Source organism: Notamacropus eugenii, chromosome 6 (assembly GCF_028372415.1).
Source record: "Notamacropus eugenii isolate mMacEug1 chromosome 6, mMacEug1.pri_v2, whole genome shotgun sequence".
NCBI classification, from domain to species: domain Eukaryota; kingdom Metazoa; phylum Chordata; class Mammalia; order Diprotodontia; family Macropodidae; genus Notamacropus; species Notamacropus eugenii.
The window spans coordinates 334,791,226-334,813,688 of NC_092877.1; the positions used below are offsets into that span (position 1 = coordinate 334,791,226).

Below are 22,463 nucleotides of genomic sequence, written 5' to 3' on the forward strand. Positions count from 1 at the left end.
TCTTTAGCTAATTTTTTCCTCAGATTTATTATTTTATTTGTTTTCAGTTTTCACAAGTTCCAAATTTTCTCCCCCTCCTTCTCTCCTCCCTCCCCAAGATGATGTACAACCTGATATGGGCCCTACACATACGTTCCTATTAAACACATTTTCACATTAGTCATGTTGCATAGAAGAATTAAAATGAATGGGAGAAACTATGAGAAAAACAAAACAAAAGAAAACATAACATAACAAAGGAGAAAATAGTCTGCTTCATTCTGCATTCTGACTCCATAGTTCTTTCTCTGGGTGTGGAGAGCCTTTTGTATCATAAGCTTTTGGAAATGTTTTAGATCCTTGCATTGCTGTGAAGGGCTAAGTCTATCAAAAACAATCCTAAAATACTGTGGCAGTTATTGTGTATAATGTTCTCCTAGATCTGCTCATTTTGCTCATCATCAGTTCATAGAAATCCTTCCAGGTTTTTTTGGAGTCTGCCTGTTCCTCTTTTTTTATAGCACAATACATTTCATTACATTCATATACCACAACATGTTCAGCAATTCCCCAATTGATGGGCATCCCCTTAATTTCCAGTTGCTGCAGGTGGCTCCCTAAAGCCTGTTCCAGGTTCTGCCCCTGCTGTGATGCACAACCCACGCTGGGTTGTGCTCTGCTCTGCACCCTGTGTGATAGACCTTTCCTGTCGACCTTCAAGGCTGCCTTGGGCTGGAAATCTCTTTTACTCTGTCATTTTATGGCTTCTGCTGCTCTAGAATTTGTTTAAAGTCATTTTTACAGGTATTTTATGTTCAGTGGAGGGGATCTTGTATACGTCCATCTTTCTACTCTGCCATCTTGGCTCCGCCCCCCTAATTTCCAGTTCTTGGCCACCACAAAAAGAGTTGCTATACATATTTTTGTACACTTGGGTCCTTATCCCATTTTTGTGATCTCTTTGGGTATAGCTCTAGAAGCAGTATTGCTGGGTCAAAGGCTACACACATTTTTATAGCCCTTTGGTCATAGTTCCAAATTGCTGTCCAGAATGGATGGATCAGCTCATAGCTCCACCAACAATGAATTAATATTCTGACTCTCCCACATCTTCTCCAACATTTATAATTTTTCTAGTTTGTCATGTTAGTCAATCTGATAGGTGTGATGTGGTACCTCAGAATTGTTTTGATTTGCATCTCTCTAATCAATAGTGATATAGAGCATTTTTTCATGTGACTATAGATAGCTTTAATTTCTTCCTCTGAAAGCTACCTGCTCATATCCTTGGGCCATTAATCAATTGGGGAATGGGCTTGTATCTTTGTCAATTTACTCAGTTCTCTATATATTTCAGAAATAAGGGTTTTATCCCAGACACTAGTTGCAAAAATTCTTTCCTAGTTTTCTGCTTCTCTCCTAATCTTTGTCACATTGACCTTATTGGTGCAAAAACTTTTCAATTTCATGTAATCAAATTTTCCCATTTTGCATGTCATAATGTTCTCTATCTCCTGTTTGGTCACACATTCCTCCATTCTCCATAAATCTGACAAAGAAACTTTTGCTTGCTCCCCACTTTGTTTTTAGTAGCAGCCTTTATACCTACATCATGTACCCACTTGGATTTTATTTGGTTTATGGTATCAGGCATTGTTCTATACCCAGTTTTCACCACAGTATTTTCAATTTTTCCCAGCAGTTTTTGTCAAACAGGAATTCTTATCCCAGAAGTTGAGGTCCTTGGGTTTATCAAAAAGTAGATTGCTATACTCATTGACTACTGTTTCTTGTGTAGCTAACCTATTCCACTGGTCTACTCCCCTATTTCTTATCCAGTACCAAGTAGTTTTGTTGATTGTTGCTTTATAATATAATTTAAGATATAGTATGTCTAATCCAACTTCCCTAGCATTTCTTTTCATTAATTCCCTTGATATTCTGGACTATTTGTTCTTCTAGATGCATTTTGATGATCAGCTAATTTTTTAATGAATTTTTTTTCTTTAGTGAATTTCTATGGCTCCTTTTCCATTTCTGCTTTTAAAGGCATTCTACTCTTCATTGCATTTTTGTACCTCTTTTTGCCATTTACTTATTGTGTCTTTTAAGGTGTTATTTTCTTCAGTGTTTTTTTGTGCCTCTTTTAATAAGCTGTCGACTCTCTTTTCATAATTTTCTTACATTATTCTCATTTATTTTCCCAATTTTTTCCTCTACCACACTTAATTCTTTCAGGAATTGTTGGGCTTAGATCCAATTAGTATTTTTTCCCTTTGAGCCTTTGTAGCTGTTTTCACATTGTTATCTTCCTGTGAGTTTCTGTCTTGATTTTCTTTACCCATAATAGCTCTTTAATGGTCAGGTTCAATTTTTAGTTTTTGAGCATTTTTCTAGTCTAGTTCTTGACTTTGAACTTTGTGTTAAAGTTGAGTTTTGTTTAGCTGGGGGTGGGAAGACATTGTCTGAAACTTCAGGCTTTGTTCATGATGCTATTTTCAGAGCTAGTTCTGGGGGTCTTCAAGGTTTTGGTGCTTCCAAGTTGGTGTGATCCATGGAGAGGATCAGTGTAATCACTCTTTGCCTGATCTGTGCTCTGTTCTTTATCCAGGAGGGAGCACTACTCCTCTGCAACTACAAGTGCTGACACATCCTGGAACTATGACCAAGTCTTCTACTCTCTGGCACCTGCAAGTGTTACTGCTCCTGTAGTACTTTGGAATGGCAACCAAGGCACCTGCTTCCTTGTAACAAGCCACAAGTGCTTCTCTCTACCCTGGAATTGTGACCCAGAATAGAGTATGGAGAATAAAATTTCCAATCATGGCTACCTGAACCCAATGCCAGCAAGGGCTCCCTTTTAATCATTTTTTTTCTGACCAGTTGTCTTACAACTGTACCAGCTCTGTGTGGAGAGCTCTTGAAACTGCTACTGTCACTGTCACAGCCACTGCCAAGGCCCACAGTTGGTGCTGTTGCCATATCCACTCTGGTTTGCCTCCTACCCTGATTTCACAGACCTCTCCTATTGAATTCCTAAATTGTCTTGGGTTGGGAAATTTTCTCAATCTGACCTTTTGCTGGCTCTGCTGCTTCAAAATGCAATTTGAGGCATTACTTTAAAGTTGTTTAGAGGGGAAAGTTGAGAGAGTGTGGTTGTGTTGCTGCCTCTAATCCACCATCTTGGCTCTGCCCTTTTATACTGCTTTTTGCACACAGTTTATCATTTGAAAGAATGAAGTGCAGCCAGTTAAAGCAACTTTGAGGTACTACCTCATACCTATGTGATTGACTAATATGACAAAAGAAGAAAATGATAAACATGGAGGGGGTATGAAAAAACAAACTTGGACACTAATGAACCATTGGTGGACTTGCAAACTGATCCAACCATTCTAGAAAGCAATTTGGAACTATGTCCAAAGGACTATAAAACCATCAATTGCCTTTGATCCATCAATACCATTGTTAGGTCTTTATTCCAAAGAGATAAAAAGGCAGGGGTGGGTAGGACCTATTTGTACAATAAATATAGCAGCTCTTTTTGTGCTGGGTAAAAATTGGAAATCAAGGGGATGGACATCGTTTGGGGAATAGCTGAACAAGCTGTGGTATATGAATATGACGGAATACTACTTTGCTATAAGAAATGACAAGCAGGATGCATTCAGAAAAGACTTGGAAAGATGTACATAAATTGATATTAAAGTGAAGTAAGCAGAACTAGGAGAACATTGTACACAGCAACAGCAATATTGTACAATGCAGAACTCTGAATGACTTAACTATTCCCAGAAATACAATGATCCAAGACAATCACAAAGGACTCATGATGAAAAATGCTATCTGCCTCCAGAAAAAGAACTGATGTTGTCTGAATACAGACTGAAGCATTCTACCTTTCTTCCCTTCTTTCTTTTTCCTTTCTTTCTTCCTTTCTTCCTTCCTTCCTTCCATCCTTCCATCCTTCCATCCTTCCTTCCATCCTTCCTTCCTTCCTTCCTTCCTTCCTTCCTTCCTTCCTTCCTTCCTTCCTTCCTTCCTTCCTTCCTTCCTTTCTTTCTTGTTTCCTTTCTTCTTTTCTTTCTTTCTTTCTTCCATCCTTTTTTTCATTCTTTTGTCTTTTTGCACAAAATGACTAATATGGAAAAGTTTTACATGACACCATGTTCATACTCTATATCATGTTTCTTACTGTCTCAGGGAAGGGGGAGAGGAAGGGAGGAAAGATAGAATTTGGAACTCAAAACTTAAAAAAACTGGCAATTTTTTTCTATGTAATTGTGGGGAGAATAAAATATTTTCTAAAAGAACTTACTGCAGCCAATCAGTGAACTCCATCCTTCTCTCCATTGCTCCACTGACTTTGTCAAACATGAGATGAATTAATGTATTCATTGAGATTTCTGACTAAAATTCACATTACTACAACTTCTTGTTGATGTGACTAATAGCTTTGTACAAATTCTACTATAAATGTCATTAAGGACAACATGGGAACAAAAGGTCTTCCTTTTTTGTCTTTTTTGGGCCCAGAACTCCCTGCCTTCTAATCTGAGCAACACATTTCTTCAGAGTAAATCAACCCAACTAGTAGCCTGTAAGACAAGGGCTACAACTTTAGTCTGTCTAGGGCTGTTGTTTCCCAGCAACACAGTGCTTTACATATCATCTGAAATGACTTTCTAGTTTGTGTCTAATGTATTTTTCTCATCCTTCCTACTGATGGTTGTTCTTTACTTTAGTCACTAGAGAGCAACTGTGTGACTGCAATTATAATGAGGACTTTGCTGTCCTGAGACAAGTGGGCTTCCTCATTCCAGCTGGCAATCATAAGAAGCAGTTCTGATTTTTCTGCCAAGAACCACATATAGAATATATGCATATGGTTATGCATGAGTTTTGTTCAGCCAGTATACACTGGTATGCACACCAGCAAATAACTACTGCATTCTGGCCAAGTTGTCAGAGTTCTACTGCGCATTCCACATTCCAGCCAGAATGGCTTCTTCACACAGGCTGGTCTCCATTCTTTCAATGCATTTTCTGCTCCACTCTGTGTCTTGGGATTTTTAGGGTTTTTGTTGTTTGTTTGTTTTGGTTTTTTTTTAGCTAAACTTAATTGTCAACTCTTACAGCCTTTCCTGATTTCTCCCAACTACTAGTGCCTTCCCCTCAATCAAAAATCATCTTGCATCTATATTATGCATACTTTTATGTCAATATGTTCTTTCTCCCAATAAAATGTAAGATTCCTAAGGGCAAGGACTATTTAATGTTTCCTCATTATATCCAATGCCTAACAATGTTCCTATAACAGGGGTGGAGAACCTGTGGCCTCCAGACCACACCAGGTCATAAGTTCCCCAGCCTTGGCCTAGAACTTAGTAGATACATAATTTTGTTCATCCTTCATTGCTGAAGAAGACCATGCCATCAGAGAAACAATGACATGACTTGCACTTGGCTTTGTTTTGAGTGAGGGAGGGCTGTGCAGGTCACCAGCCTCACTTCTCCTCCAGAGCCATCTGAATCCAGTGACCAGATATTCATCAGGATGACTGGAGATGACCCAGGATGAGGCAACTGGGGTTAAGTGACTTTCCCAAGGTCACACAGCTAGTGAGTGTCAAGTGTCTGAGGGGAGATTTGAACTCAGGTCCTCCTGACTTCTGCATTGGTGCTCTATCCACTGTACCACCTAGCTGCCCCTTAGGTACATAATAAATATTTGCTGATTGACTGATCTGCTATAGCATTGTATGCTCTAGACAACCTTGAGGTTAAAACCATTTATGAAAAAGGAAGATATTGTAATTATTCCCAATAAATTATCTCCTTTCCTTGATGTAGTTATGAAAAGTCTCCTTTTTCAGCACTACAACCTCCCAAAAAAGCCACATAGCATAATGGATAGAGAGCTGATGGTGGAATAAGGTTCAAGTGTATGGGATCAAGTCCCTGTGATTCAACTTGGCTGCATGATGCTAGATAAGTCACCTAATTTAAGAGTGCTGAAGGCAGCTTTCTAAGACAATCAGTCACAGAGAACATACTAGTCTACATTTGTAGAGAAAATACCTCCCCATGAGCTTCTCAGGCCAATGCAATCATAGATCCAGTTAAATCATCACACATACACACACGCAGAGACATGCACACACACATACACATATGCCCCCACACTCTCTTTTTTCTTTTTCTGGCAATGAGAAGGCACAAATCTGCAGTCAGTTTAACTGCAGTGATAAATTTTGGTTGTGTATATATTTTTATCCACTATTCTATAGTTTTTCATTATAAGCCCTAAACACAGAAGTACATTTTTACTCATTTTCCTTGATCTAAAACTAATTTAAATTATTTCAAAACTCCTTCCCCCTCTTAATTTCTACCCACTTTGTTCCTCATTGTCACATCAGAAAACATAATTTTAGAAAAGAAGTTCACCATATCTTTATGTGAGCTATAGATAATGCATCTTTCTATCAGTTTAATCAGTATGCTGTGCAAAGAGACCCTCCAAACCACAAATCTCCTGGGAATTCTGCAGGCTCGGGCACCACAGCTTTTGAGCTGTCAGATTAAAAGCACCCACCACCAACCCCCTCTTCCCACAAGCTATGTGTTTGCCATAGAAAACAAGAGAATTCCTCCCTCACAAGATGTTGTGTATTAAGCTAGAGATACACCTGTTTCTCTCATTTGCATCAGGCTTTGGGGAGTTGAGAGCCAGATGGAGGCTGCCATTGCCTAAGAGTGAATCTCTCTCTTCTGGGTAGTGATATTCAGATGCTGTCGATCATACAGTCAAAATGATCTTGCATCTGCACGGTTTGCCCCAGGGAAGCATCAGCAATTCCATTCCAGTGGAAAGGACCAGTAGATTGTTTGTGTTTAACTGCTGGCTCTGATTCAGCTGGAAATGGACACGTGTTCACCATGCCTTCTAGAGCTCTCCCACTTGATTTTTTTAAAGGAGCAAAAGAAGGTAAGATCACACTCCCCTACCTCAAGGCTTCCATGTCAGCATTGACAGGGTTGTGTTAGATATACAACTTAAAAGGAAAGTCAAAATAAATAGATAACTATCAAGGAAAGCCAAGTTCATGCACCCATAATCAGCAGTCTCCAGCTAGAGACTAGCAGCAACCTGAAATAAAATGAACATTGGCAGAGCTCTATCAAGTCCGTTCTAGGCCTGGGGAAACTTTAGCAAAATGTTCTTTAAAATCAACTGCTTGTAATAAGTTCAGTTGAAGGGAGAATGGGAGAAAGAAATCTGAGAATACGTGGTCCCTTTCCTTGGGGATTGGGGCTGGGCACAATCAGAAATGAAGTGCTTACCTTGGATATGGAAGCTAAGAGAAAAATTCTTGACCCTCCAATTTCTGAAACAGCTCTGTGATATGGTGACATAAATGCTGGCCATGGAATCAGGAACACCTGAGTTCAAATCCAGCCTCAGTCACTTAACTAGCTGTGTGACTCTGGGCAAATCACTTAACCTTAGTTTACTTCAGTTTCCTCAACTCTAATATTTGGATAATAATAACCCTTATTTCCCAGGGTTGTTTGAGGATCAAATCAAATGAGATCTTTGTAAAGCCCTTAGCACAGCGCTTAGCACATAGAAGAAGCTATGTGAATACTAGCTACTATAACTTCCTATCAAAAGAATTCTTATAAGTTAGATTTTAATCTTAATTTCCCTTTCCTTAATGAAGGAGAATCAATATTGTCAGAAGCTTAAGGCAAAGCCCACTTCTACTAACTGAAAGAGGTTGTTTTTGCTTTTCTTTACCTTTCCTTTTTGTCACCTAGCCCAGACTTCACTTGCTGAATTTTCCTTTTTTCTTTCTCTCTTTCTACTATCCCTGTACAGGGAAAGAGAAGAAGGAGAATTAAGAGACAGAGTAGAATTGAGGAGAGAGTAGTCACATGCAACACAAGCCTCAATGTTATAGGACAGATTATAAAGTGGGTATTAGGAGGAGAGAAAGAAAAAAGTAGATCCTTCAAGTGAAGTCTGGACTGGGTGAAAAGAGGAAGGGCAAAGGAAAAGAATCAGACTACTAAAATTATACAGTGTGTGTGTGTTTTTCCTTCATTGCCAAAGACCATGTCATGAGAGAAAAGATGACATGACTTGCACTTGACTGTTTTGAGTCAGGGAGGACTGTGCAGGTCACCAGCCTCACTTCTCCTCCAGAGCCATCTGGATCCAGTGACCAGATATTCATCAGGATGACTGGAGATGACCCAGGATGAGGCAACTGGGGTTAAGTGACTTGCCCAAGGTCACACAGCTAGTGAGTGTCAAGTGTCTACAGTGAGATTTGAACTCAGGGCCTCCTGTCTCCTGCTCTATTCACTGCACCACCTAACTGGCCCACTGAAATTATACAACACTACTGTGTACCCCAATCCCTTTGTTTTACCACCACCTATCTCTTTGTAAAAAGGAGATGAGTTGGAGAAAAAGAGAAGAAATATTATGAGAAGATATGACATGGGAGATGGAAAAACAAACCTAACAAACACAAACAAGACTGTGAATTGTATGAAAACACTCATAAAATGGATAAGGGTGGAAGAATGGGTTAGAAAACAGACATCGACAATATTTTGTTTACAACCATCAGAAGTGAAATGTAAAGGGTCACATGGAGCAAAACATGATTGTAGAGTAGATTATGCTACCCTACTTTGTTCAGTACTTTTTAGTCCTACCCAAATCTCCCTGATCCCATTTGGGATTTTCTTAGCAAAAGTAATGAAATCACTTGCCACTTCCTTTTCCAGTTCATTTTAAAGATGAGGAAACTAAGGCAAACAGGGCTAAGCAACTTGCCCAGGGTCACACAGCTAATAAGTATCTGAGAACAGATTTGAACTCAGGAAGATGAGTTTTAATGAATTCAGGTCTTGTGCTCTATTCACTCTGCCACCTAGTCACTTATATTTAAGTGAAACTCTGGGTTGTCATTAATCCCAGACAAGGCAGTCATAAAAATAGACATGATTAAGCAATATAAAGAAGTTAGGTTATTTTTAAAGACCCTACAGTTAATGGCATGTTAATATTATATATGTACATATATATTAGAATGCAATATTATTGTAAGTTAATGACAATAATAGCATTTAGTTTTTAGACAGCACCTAGTATATGTAAGGTACAGTATTCTCTGCTTGAAGGAAGCCAGGGAAGCAAAGAGGCAGAGATGAGGAGGGAGACAGTTTCAGGTCTGTGAAGATACGAGTTGGGAGATGAAGTATTCTGTGCAAGAAACAATAAGGACAGTGTCACTGGATCACAGAATACAGGGAGGAGAATAAGGTAGAAAAGGATTAGAAATGTAGGAAGGAGTCAGTTTATAAAGGCTTTTAATACCAAAGAATTTCACATTTGAATCTGGACATAATAGGGAGCTTGATTGATATGTTCAAACCTACATGCAAGGAAAGTCATTCTGACAGCTGATGGACTGGAGTGGTGAGAGACTTGAGGCAGGAAGACCAGCTAATGAGCTACTGAAATAGTCTAGATATGAGGTGATGAGGGTTTATGTCAGAATGATGGTAACATCAAAAGACAGAAATGGAAATATAGAAAATGTTATCAAGAGAGCATAAAGGACAGATTTCATCATTTATGAACAAAGAATCACTAACAGAACATGGTAACTGGATGTGGTGGGTGTGGGGCATGAGTAGTAAAGAGTTGAAGATAATGCCTAGGTTGTGAGCCTGGGTGATGAGGAGAATGGGGGAGCTAGATCAGTAATAGGAAAGTTAGAGGGGCCATCTCTAGTCATCTTGATCTATATCTTGCCCCTGGACCCAGTACTGGAATAGAAAGTGATACTGGTGGCTTTGCACATCTCTCCATCACTTAAATTCAATGTATTTGCAAGCATGGCATCATCTTCCTGATATCATGGTCCTTTTCAAGAATGAAGGACAAAAGAAAAATGAGGAAAATTTGGAAGCAGAGAGAACTTAGAGGGAAAGATAGTGAGTTGTTTTATACATGTTGATTCTAAGATGTTTACAAAATATCCAGTTCAAGATGTCTGATAGGCATTTGGAGATGTGGGACTGCTGGTCGGAGAGAGGTGAGGTCTGGCCTTTCTTACTGTAGTAAGAAAGCTTTATTTTATAGAGATGGCTTCATAAGTTGAAGTCCACATTGTCTGAAATGATTTGGGAATACAAATTCCTACCTCTTGCCTCACTAGTCCCTCCATCTGCCTGGTTTAAAACCTTTGCCCACCCCTAGCCTGGCAGCTGCTCTTCACACAGTCATCGCTCTCCAATTTGTATCACCACATGGTCTCTCTCCTGCCATGTCATTCCTTTCTAACTTGATCCTGAAATCCTTGCTCTGTTCTTAAAGTTCCCTTCATCATTGCCATCTTTTAAAGTTCAGACAAAAATAGAATACTGGTTTGCTCTCAAAGATACTACCCTCCCTACTGTTGCAGCTACATCTCAGTTGAGGTCCTCCCTGGTTTGGCCCAGCCCTGGTCCCTTCACTTCCACCCTCCCTCTCATTTGAACCCTTTGCACAATCCTACAAAACTGAATTTATATTTAAGAATTCATGGGCCTAGAGATATAGATGTTCAAGGGACATCGAAGGTTATCTAATTCAACTCAAATTTTTATATATCAGGAAACTGAGGGTCATAAATTTTAAGTGACTTGTCCAAAGTCACACACAGGACATGTTTAAAACCATTTGCCCCAGGCACAGAAATGTTTAATTAAGGCTCTGCAGGTGGGCATTATTAGAGTTTGCATGGAGATAAACAGCAGTCCAGGGTGGCTGAGTCATACCCCATTAAGCAATTGGAAAAGAAAAAATAAAAGAGACACCAAGCTGGGCATTTGGCTACAGCGAAGGAGCTGAGCCATGGGGTTGGCTGAGAGGCCAATAGTCATAGTCAAAAAAGCAAAACTTATGGTCCAAAAACAGCAGAGAGACTGGAATATGGGCAAGAAAAATTGAGGGAGGGTGCCAGCGTGTGAGCTGACAGCCATGGTCATTAAACCTAGGCCAAATCCAACATGAGAGAAGCAGAAATGAGGGAAGTATAGGCGCTTTGGGTCCATTACCTGGTATTAAGAGAAATGATTATTTCTATATTAATATATTTAATATATAATAATATATAATATATAATAATATATTTATAATATATAATAATAATTTATAATATATTTATTTCTGATATTAATATACAATTATTAAAATTGGGGATTCTCCCACCTTTTTATTTTTTTCCCCCGGCCTATTTCATTTTCCAATCTCCCAAAGACAGAGATGATGGAAAATTGGATTAATATTCTCCTCATTCTGGGTATTGCTACTCTACCCAACTAGATTAGGTGAAACTCCCTCAGACTTGAGTGGAGGCATAGATATTCTTTGTTTCGATTGCTGGGAATAATTTAGAAGTAAATGACATAAACAAATTCATTGGCCAAGCCCCTCATTGTAATCTCCATTCTCTCATCACTTGTTAACCAATCAGAGTCAACTGCCACCCTCTGGAACACCCACCGTTCTAAGGAAATATAAGGCATGAACCTGCTACCATGATTGCTTTGGGCATTAGAGAGTATCACTGGTCTTTTCTAAAAATGCTGGCATTATTAATGATTAATTAATTTAATTAATTACCCAGAAATTATGTCTCTCAAACTTTTTAAATGTCATAGTATATTACCACAATTCTCATTTGTACAATGGCTAAAAAAGAGAATTCTGTAAATGTTAAAGCGCTATATAAAACAGAGCTAGAATTACTATTAGACATGCTCCGGCTGGATTCGTAAAGGCACATGACAAGGTGAGGGGCCTAAGAGAAGCAGGTGAAACAAAACGCTTCACTTTGACGTAGATGGGAACAGTGGTTAATCTATCGCATAAACTTCAAGGAGGCTCAGAGGCTAGAACACTGGACGATCAGACCCTTACTACCTGTGCAAGTAAGTGATTTGGACAGGTCTTTCACCCTATGTTTGCTTCAGATTCCTCATCTCTAAAATGGGGACAATTATAATATCCACCTCCCCATATTGTTGTGAGGATCAAATGAGTACTTTGCAAACCTTAAAGTAGTCTCCAAATGCTAGCTGGAGATGTTGTTGATGATGACAACTGCGAAGACGACGACGATGATGATGATGTGCTGATGGTGATAATGATGAAGATGGTATTAGAAGCCATAGTAATACTCCTAGGCAGTGGGTCAGGTATCTCTTCAAAGGTTATGTCTGAATAATATAACTTAAATATAAATAATGCACCATCAGGTCATACTTTAGGCTAGTCCTGCCCAAATTGGGTACGTGTAAATGAAATAACCTACTGGGCTGCTCTATTCGATCAAACCATGTAGGTGTTCAGCACTTGAGCTCTATGACTTCACTTATGACTCTTTGCATGAAACTGAACACCCTCATTTTTTTACAAATGTTTTCCCTGGCTCTTACATAAAGACATAAATATATCTCCCAAAATAATTCATAATATATTGGCTGGTTTCCCCCTCCCCCATCCTGTTGAGATTCAAATATCTTTCAACTTTACCTGACCTCAGAAGATTACTCATTCATAGAGGTTAGAATAAATTAAATGAAATCAAAATCTAAAGGTATAATATTACATTGCCCAACTGAGTGACTGAGCTCAGCTGTTCCTAGTGTAAGATCTGAAATCTTCAACTTCCCCTACGTCTGCCTCTGATTCTCTCACACAAACCTCAAAAGGCTTTATATGAAAGCTCTGTAATGACCAACTTTCAAAGTCACATGGGAAGGAGAAAATCACCTCAGTGTTGTCTCAGTACTAAAGCACCTATCACTTCACATCTTTACGGACACCTTCAGTATTCTTCTGGTTGACAATTAGATGAAAGCCCATTGGGTAGCTTTTGGACTGGCTACATAAGGGCCCATGATTATGGACTGTACCACTATCTCCATTTGTTGCCTTTGGGCATGTGTGGATACCCAAATCAAACAAAGAAAATGGTCAGACCAAAAGATCACATTGTAAACGCAATCCCTCCACAATTTGAGAGCTCTTACTTCTCTGAAACTTTCTCATATTATCTTCCCTTCTCCTCCCCATAAAGCAAAACCACTCTCCTCCTCCAAAAAGAAGTCTTCCTCCATAGTGAGATATTAGTATGACCTTATGTAAATATCTTTACATTAATTGTCCCAGGCATTTCAACTCTCCCATCTCCCCTAACCTCAGATGCCAGAAAAGTATGGAGGAAAAGAAAACCAGGAAAAGCAGCAATTACATAGACTATTCTAATCCTGGGATCAGTAGTCTTTTAGAAGCGACATGAAGGTCTTTATTTAATCAAAAATAATTTAAATGACTTAAATTAAATTCTTCAAATCTAAATAATTTAATTTAGATAATTTATTTAATCTAAAATTTATTTATAGCATTCTCTGTAACTTGTCTGTTCTTCCTCAGACTTGGAATTTCTTTTTTTATGCCTTTGCGCATATAGTCTTTCCATGCAATATATTCTCTCTTTATTTCAACACTTAGAACAGTGGTTTTCAAATAATATGTAGTGATGTCCATGCTTTATTTATAACAACAAAAAAATGTTTCCATACCTTCCCACATTCTTTATTTTATACCAGTAATGTTCTTGGCTTAGATTTTATTCTAATAAAGTTAAGGATTTATTTTTATAACAAATAGGAATCTTAAATATATAGTCACTGCACTGTATTCCTTAGTCCAGACTCATAGACTTAGTGCTAGAAGAGAATCTTTAAGGTCGTCTAATCTAGACTCATTTTACAGCTGAGAAACTGTAAAATGAGCTTTGGCCCAGAGAGATTAACTTGCCCAGGTAATAAAAAAAGGAGAGCTGGGATCAGAATTCATCAGCCATAGTTAAATCTAACAATTTCCCCCTCTGAAGACGGTTGACTTCCAAAGGAAAACCGTACAATGATGAATTGTTCCAGCTGTTCCAATTGTTATACCTTTATAAAGGGATACACCAGTTACATGGGACTAGTTATGGAGATAGGCACAGAGTTGCCATCCTGAACCCAAAAGTGGACTCAAGTGAGACCCTGACCCTTAAACCTCAAGTCTGGCCCTAGGAACCTCTTTTACTCATGAGAGGATAGAACTTCCAGCAGAATCAAAATGGTGCAACACTAGAAGAATCTATGGAGAGGCACACTGCACCAGAGAGCCTCCAATGGTCCCCAAGTCTACCAGGGATGGAATGCGATTAAGTCCTACATATCTGGGTTCTTAGTGGTCCCTCCAGTGAGCTTAACTTTTTTTTTCAATGTTCAGTTCTGATCCCCATGCCTTCTATCCGGGTAAGAGCACAACTCCTTTCTTCTTGTACTTTGGACCTTGTACTTGGGACCTCTTCAATGAAGGTGGGAGCAGGAGGCTGCCATGAGAGAGAGTCTTCTAAAGTTTAGGGAAAGATGAAGGAGTATTGTCTGAGGGTTGGTAATTCTTTCTTATTGTCTCACTTTTGTTTACTTTAATTTCAATTTTATCTTTTTTAAAGTATCCTATAGGAGATGAACTCAAAGATATGTATAATTTTAGTTGTTGCTTCATACTCCCTCCTCAAAGGGTTGTATATCTCCATGAGTAGATGTTATGTTTCAAAGTTTGGAAAACTGTCTTAAAAACCTTAACTTTATTCACCATGAAGCCTTAATCCCACTTCCTATGGGAAGTATGTACTTGGTCATTAGAGCTCTGACACTCCTCAAATTTTTATTTTTTTAACCTATTGCCTGTTTTTCTGCCTGGCATAGTTGTTCAGTCATATCTGACTCACTGACCGTATTTGAGGTACTTTTGGCAAAAATATTGAAGTGGTTTGTCATTTTCTTCTCCTACTCATTTTACAGATGAGGAAACCAGAAAATATAGGGTAAAGTGACTTGCCCAGGATCACAGAGCTAGTTTGGAACTCTGGTCTTCTTGGCTCCAGGTCCAGTGCCGTATCCACTGTGCAACCTAGATGCCCTATCTTCCAGAGAGCAGAAAACTAATGAATTTTTATTGAATAAATAAATTCATCTTAGAACATAAGATATGCTAATGTTTGGAGAAGGTAGTCCTAGAAAATGCAGAGATAGATGACTTCTGAACTGAGGGGGAGACATCCAAGGGAAACAAGATGAAAATATGACAGAAGCATGTTCCCTTTAGAAAACCTATGGATTCAGAAGGAAAGGATAATAATCAAAACAACAAGAAATGTATTCATAGAATCCTCTATAATTTATCAAATGCTTTCCTCCAAAGAGCCCTGGGAGGTAGAAAGTGTAAGATGAGACACCAGGCTACTCAGCATTGCAACTGGAATTTAAACTTGGGTCTTCCAACTCCAAATCCAACGATCTTTAAGAATCCATGACTAGCTGGAACAATTAGGCAACTAAGCTCAGGGGTAGACATTTGTGAAAAGAAGAGGAAAAAGAAAATTCCTCCCTTCCCTCTTTCTATATCTCCTCTCTCTCTCTCTCCCTTTATCTTTTCATCCTCCTCTCCCCCCTCCTTCCCATATCTCTACTTCCCTCCCCTCTCTGTCTCTGTCTCTGTGTATCTCTGTCTCTGTCTCTGTCTGTCTTTGTCTCTGTCTCTCTGGCTCTGTCTCTCTCTGTCTCTTTCCCTCTCTCCCTCTCTTTCTCTCTCACCTGTTCTTCCATCTCCTAACTCTCCCTTCCCACTATTTCTTCCTTTTCCTTATCACTACCTTTCTTTCCTTCTCCTCCACTGTCCTCTTTTCCATCTTTCTCCTCCTCTCCCACTATTTCTCCCTCCACTCTCTCTCCCCTTAACTCTTCTTCCTTCCTCTTTTCCCTTCTCCTTCCCCCTTCCATTATCTCTCTTCCACTTATGTCTCCCTCCACTCCTCTCACACTATCTGTCCCTTCCCTTCCTCTCCCTTTCTTCTGTTCCCTCTTTCTCCTCTCCTTTTTCTGCCCTGTTCTTTCAATGCAGCATTTTCCTCTAAGAATGCTGTTTTCTCCCTTTCTAGTCTGAGTGACAATTTTTGCAGACTAGGCAAGTGGTGTCCAGTGAACCGTGGGTGGTTTTTCCTACCTTTTCTCTGGACTGGTAGGGGGAGTGTCCCTCAAAACCCCTTCCCATGCCACCCTTATTTTCTGTAGCTGCCCTAGCTTTCTTGACCTTGGTCTGACTGATTCCATTAAGTTGATGATTGGGAGATGAGGACTGCAAGACTGGCCCCACAGGCGAAATGGGGACCTTGGGCAAATCACTTCCCCATGCTTGGCTTCAGCTGCCCAACATGTCAGCAGCTCCTTCCCAGGCATGTTGGAAGGATCAATGAGATCATGTCTGCACGATGGTGTTAGTTTCTCACAACAGTCTCGAAGTAGCAGGAATGCAAAATACCTTGGATGTCTACTATACCTTTTCTCTATGGGGTTCCAACCTCAAAAGGATGTGGGTTTGTTGTTATTTTTACTTGGGAGTGCATGGAGGGAAAACTTTCCTCATGCCTTATGACTAGTGCATGTTGAAACTTAGACTGAATGCAAGTTTACTTGCACTGCTCTTCTGAACCTCTATTATCTTATCTGTAGTGACCCAGATTTAGAATTGAAAATAACCTTAGAAGTCACCTAGACCTAGTCCACACTTATTTTGTAAAGGAGAAAAATGAAGCCCAGAGAGGTAATGCCTCTAGTCTGGGTTCATATAGAGAGACAATAGCAAATCTGGGATTTGAACTCAGATCCTGGGACTTCAAATCCAGCACTCATCCCAATCAATGTATCCCTGCTGCTCCTAACAATGGAAGCATTTCCCCTGCTATGTAGTGGGGAAAGGGCTACCAGAAATGCAAACAACTACAGTAAACCCAAGAACCAGTACTACTTGTTATTGTTCAGTTGTTTCAATTGTGTCATGCTCTTTCTAACCCCTTTGGGACTTTTCTTAACAAAGATATTTGAGTGGTTTGCCATTTCCTTCTCTGGCTCATTTTACAGATGAGGGAAATGAGGCAAACAGGGCTAAGTGACTTGCCTGGGGTCACACAGCTAGTATCTGAGAGTGAATTTGAACTCATATCTTCTGACTTCAGGCCCAGCACTCTATCTACTATATCTACTAGCTGACCTCATTTTTTACAAGGTACCAAAATTGACTTTGGGCATCACCAGTCAACAACCATAGATAGAAGGACAAAATTAATAGCAGTATGGTACAGTAAAAGCACAGTGGACCTGGAATCATGAGCCCTGGGTTCAAATTTGCGTTGCTGCTTGTTGCCTATATGATTTAGAATAACTCATTTAATTTCTTGGGGTCTCAGTTTTCTCATCTGCAGAATGAAAGGATTGGAATATAGATGACTTCTATGTCCCCTCCATATCTGCATCTAAGATTTAGAAACCTTCTTTGGATGTTTCTATTCATATTCCTAAGATGAACGTCTGTGAATATTCATAAAGTGTTTTTGCCAGCATAAGGTTTTCCAGTTTCTCATATAAAACATAATTATGACACTGCAGTATTGAATAGCTCCCACATGTACTTCTATCACATTCCCAAATAAGAAAAAGACAACCTTTCACTGTGTAAAATCCTCAAACTTGGCCAGCCTAGGTGGGTCAAAGAACTTAGGACCCAAAGGCTAAGATTTGTTGTGTTCTATATCAAACAACTTTCTTTTTTTGTCCTCCTTAACTATTGCTATGTTAGAAGATGAAAATGATATTGAAGGATTTGCAAGCAATGCCAAATTAAACAATAATTAAAGAGAGTTACTTGATTTTCCCCAATTTCTTGTTTTTTTCTTCATTTTACTTTAACTATGAAACTAATCTGATATAGCTAAAGAATACCATTTCTTCATTTTCATTCTGATTCACAAAAAGGTTTAGAAACTTTATTCCATTTGTATGTGGGTGAATACTGTCTCCTAGTGTTACCTCACTACCTCATCTAATTGCATAAATTTATTATATGTGTACTTACACTTGAAAAGCATTAAACACCAGCTCCAAACAGAAGCAAGAAGCATCCTTTATGAATGCAAACATAATTGAAAATCAATAAGTCAAATCAACAAGCTTTTATTAAATGTCGTATATGTGACGAACTCCAGGCTAATGCTAAGTTTTTAAAGAAAGGCAAAAGACAGTCCGGTTTTTCAAGGAACTCACATTCTAAAGGAGGAAACAACAACCTGCAAACAATTATGTGTAAACAAGTTATAGGCAGGAAAAACTGGAAATAATCACAGGGGAAAGGCACTAGCATTAAGAAAGATCAGGGAAGACTTCTTTCTGAAGTTGAGACAAGCTCAGATCTGAAGGAAGTCAGGGAGGAGAGGAGCCAGAGAGGAGGAAGAAGAGAATTCTAGGCTTAGGAGACAGCCAATGGAAATCCACAGAGCCGAGAAATGGGTGGTCTTATAAGAGGACTAACAAGGAGGTCAGTGTTACTGGATCTCAGAGTATGTGAAGAGGGTAGGTGTGAGAAGCCTGGAGATGTATAAAGAACTTTAAAAGCCAAACAAGATTTTCTATTTGATCCTGGAAGCAATAGGGAGCCACTGGAGCTTACTGGATAGGAATTGACATGATCTGATTGATGCTTTAAGATGATCAGTTACAGGAGCATCTAGGTGGTGCAGTGAATGGAACACCAGAGTCAGGAGGACCTGAGTTCATATCCGACATCAGACACTTGAGACTTCCTAGCTGTGTGACCTTGGGCAAGTCACTTAACCCCAATTACCTTGCCTTCCCTACTCCAAAACAAACCAACAAACGAATAAATAAATTAGAAGATCAATTAGAAAGCTGATTAAGGCACTGGAGAAACAAAATACTCAGACAAAAAAGACTTTGTAGATTTAAATTTGGTAACTGATTCCCAGTCCTTTCTTCTCTCTTCTTATTCCCCTTCCCACCCCTCCCTGTAGTATTCATCCTTCCACAAGTCTTCTCATAGTGTACTTGGGAGACAAGATGGTAAAAAGCAAAACCAGGAAAATCTTGGTCAGACTTACCTTTCTTATTTATTAGCTACATGACCCTAGGTAAGCCTCCATTTCCTCATCTATTAAATGAAAGAGCTGGGCTAAATGACACCTTACATCCCTTTCAAATCTAAAGCTATATATGATCCAACATATTTGTGTATCTGTTTTATTCCACCACTAAGAGGGAATACAAACTCCTGAGATAGCTAGATGGTACAAGGGATTGAGAACTAGCCTGGAGTCAAGATGGCTAAATTTACATCCAACTAGAGACATTGAGTAGCTGTGTGATCCTGGGAAAGTCTCCCGCCTCACTTTTCTCAGCTGTTAAATGGGGATATTAATAACAGCTGTGAAGATCAAAAGAGACAATATCTGTAAAGCATTTAGCAGAGTGTCTGCCACATAGTAGGTGCTACGTAAGTGCTTATTCTCTTCCCGTTGAGAATAGTGACTGCTTTTTTTTTCATTTTTTCTCTTTGTAACCCCAGCCCTTCACACAGTGCCTTAAATATAAAGGGGAGGAGGGATCTTTATAAATGTCTGTTGAATTAAAATGAGCTGAATTACTGTCCTCTTCCATCTGAATTGTCCAATATAGTTCATAAAAAATACCTGCTGAATTCATTTAAAATTTCCTTCTCTGAAGAAGCCAATCAGTTAAATGATATCTTCCTATATCTATTTGAATATTATATCATGTATTTGATATAAGAATCATAAATAGAAATGTGATGATAAGCGTAATAACATAGTTAAATGACTTGCCCAGGGTCACACAGTTAGGAAATGTCTGAGGCCAGATTTGGACTCAGGAGGATGAGTTTTCCTGACTTCAGGCCTGGCACTCTGTTTAATGTATCACCTAGCTGCCAACCAGAGACATAGTCATCCCGGATCATCCAAACCCTGCTTAAATTGGGCTTCCTGGAAACCATAGCTTTTTTGCCAGAGGAGTTTCAGTAGATACTAACAATTGTCAAGGCACACTGGCATCAACGAGCACTGTCTATTATTATCAATATTATTATTATTACAGTTTGTGAATAGTTTGGAAAGGGCTTTCTGAACATGGGCAAGGATATGAAATCACATTACGGAGATGGCCTGAGGAACAAACCCAGAGTGTTCAATGACTAACACAATTTATGGCTCTCCCCCAAACTCATCCCTAGTCTTGGTCACTTTGACCTGTTTAAGAGCTGGATTAATTTCCATTAATAGGCCAACCATCAACACTGCTTCATTTGTTGAGCTCAATATTATTGTACCAGAATGCTTGGTAATGGTTTTGTGCCAATAAATATAAAATAAAAGTTTCCATAACCAGAAGATTTTCTTGTGGTCTGGTAAAATGCCCTCATCTGACACGCTTTGTGTATGCCAAGTATCTGGATGCTCCTTATTGCACTTTGGACCAGATCAAATCTAGCAATCCCCAGAATTAGTAAATTGTGGAAAAGAATTGACTCTGATACAGAGATACTTAAAGATCAAGATAGAATCCAGTCCTCAAATGGCTTCTTGGGATACAAAATAAAAAGCATGGTACATTTGTAATATCATGGGGGTCAGTAAAACTGACAGTCAAAAGAAAATGGATGATAACTCTAAAGTTATGGGGAACAAAATAGAGAGAGACACAAAATAAGCCAGACATGTTTGAATCCTGGGAACTGTAGCCATCTGCCAGGCTTACAAGGTTCCATATTGCATTTTCAAAGAGGAAACTGAGGAACTTAATGGAGAGAACTCTAGCATGGGAAAAAAAGAAGACCTGTATTGTATTTTCAGGTCCACTTCTGACTAACCAAGGCACTGACCAAGTCACGTCATTTCTTGGCCTCAGTTTCTTCATCTGAAAATCTCTACGATTTCTTATAACTTTGACATTTTTGAGCTTACATTTCCTCTTTTGAAAGATGAGGGGAATGAGATTCAATATGATGCAATAGATAAAGAAGTAACCTTTAAGTCAGTGGGTTCAAGTCCTACCTCTGAAATTTCATGACCATAAATAAGTCTTTTGTGCTGCCATGGCCCAGGCAACTGGCCTAAACTTCAAGTGGCTATCAGACTGTATCACTGGAGGGAGTTTCCATCCTGGAAGATGTACATTAATGAAATTATATGTTGCTCATTACTCATCCCATCAAAAAAGGGGGTAAGATGAGTTCAATTAGACGATCTTTTCCTTTTCCTAGTCTACATTCCCCTGGATTTCTCCATTATGCCCTAGGAACATTTTTATCCTGAAAGGTGACTTCATCCCTGGAACTCATCCCTGGTCAGTACCCTCTGCCTTCAGGACCTTTTCCTCCCTCCTTCTGTCTGGAGAATAGGGAGTTCTCTCAGTTCTTCAGTTGAAGGAGGGCATCCAGGCCCTCCCCCAATCAGGTTCCTTCCCTTTCCCTCTTTTATCTTTCCCTCGTAGATTGTAAATTCTTTGAGAGCGGAGACTTACTCTTTTTGCTTTCCTTTTGTATCCCCATTATTTAGCACACAGTGTTTCGCACATAGTAAGTGTGTTGTTATTAACTGACTGAAGAAGGTCCCTTCCCACTTTTAAAAGTCAAAGATTTTACAATCTCTTTATTTGCCTGATAGATTGCACCTCTCAAAGGCAACCCTGGGTAAAATGAAAACAAAGGCCATAATTGGTCATTGTCAGGTCGGTAACAATTTGGAATGTGACAAGGGCAAAGTGGGAGCAGATTCCATTTTAAGGGCTTTATTTTTCCTGACTATTGAAGTTCACTTGCTCCTTTCAAAATAAATGTAGTGCTGCTCTGGCTCTAAGCACCAGGTCTATAAAACTGGAAGCCAGAAAGTCTGTGGTTCTGATGGGAAAATCTGGAAAAGTAGCGCTGAGCTAACACTGTTTTCTTTACTTGTGCTTACAGAGACCTCGAGACCCATACCAGCTTGAAGCCTCTGTTTTCCTTGACTGTGTCCTGGATTGACCTCAAGGTGACTAAAAGAAATCCTGGAACTTTACAATCTCCAAGGTTTATTTTTCGACATAACTAGGAAATGTTATGGCAGCACTTGCTAGGGCTCCAAGACGCTCATGCCTTGCCCCTGAGTGTGCCAGCCAGCTGAAAGACTGGATCTTACTGAAAGGAGTTAGCCTTAGTTTTTGAGGTGTATTCAATAAAAAAAAAAAAAAAAGATCTGAGGAACAAGATCTGAATGCTACCTACTAGACCTTAGAAAGAAGGGACCAATGCTACACATATAGCATTGTCTAGCTAGATTCTCTCCATCTACACCATTTTACTTTCAAGACCTCTATAAACATTTTTTTTTCCTAAGTATTTCTAGTTTGGGAAAAAATGTTAGAATTAATCAAAATTAGGCTCTAAATGACTTGATATAGCTTCATGGAGAAACTCCAGAACCTATTGCTTAAAAGAATCCAAGGCTAGC

The 22,463-nt window shown here is 39.2% G+C and overlaps 1 long non-coding RNA gene across 1 annotated transcript in view; it reads right to left on the minus strand.

Annotated features, from left to right (window-relative positions):
- LOC140511691 (uncharacterized) overlaps nt 1-12,416 on the minus strand; it is an 88,647-nt gene extending 76,231 nt beyond the window's left edge. Inside the window, exon 1 of the long non-coding RNA XR_011969636.1 lies at nt 12,103-12,416. This is a non-coding gene — a long non-coding RNA (uncharacterized lncRNA). The remainder of the gene's footprint in view (nt 1-12,102) is intronic.
- Nucleotides 12,417-22,463: the final 10,047 nt, after the last annotated feature.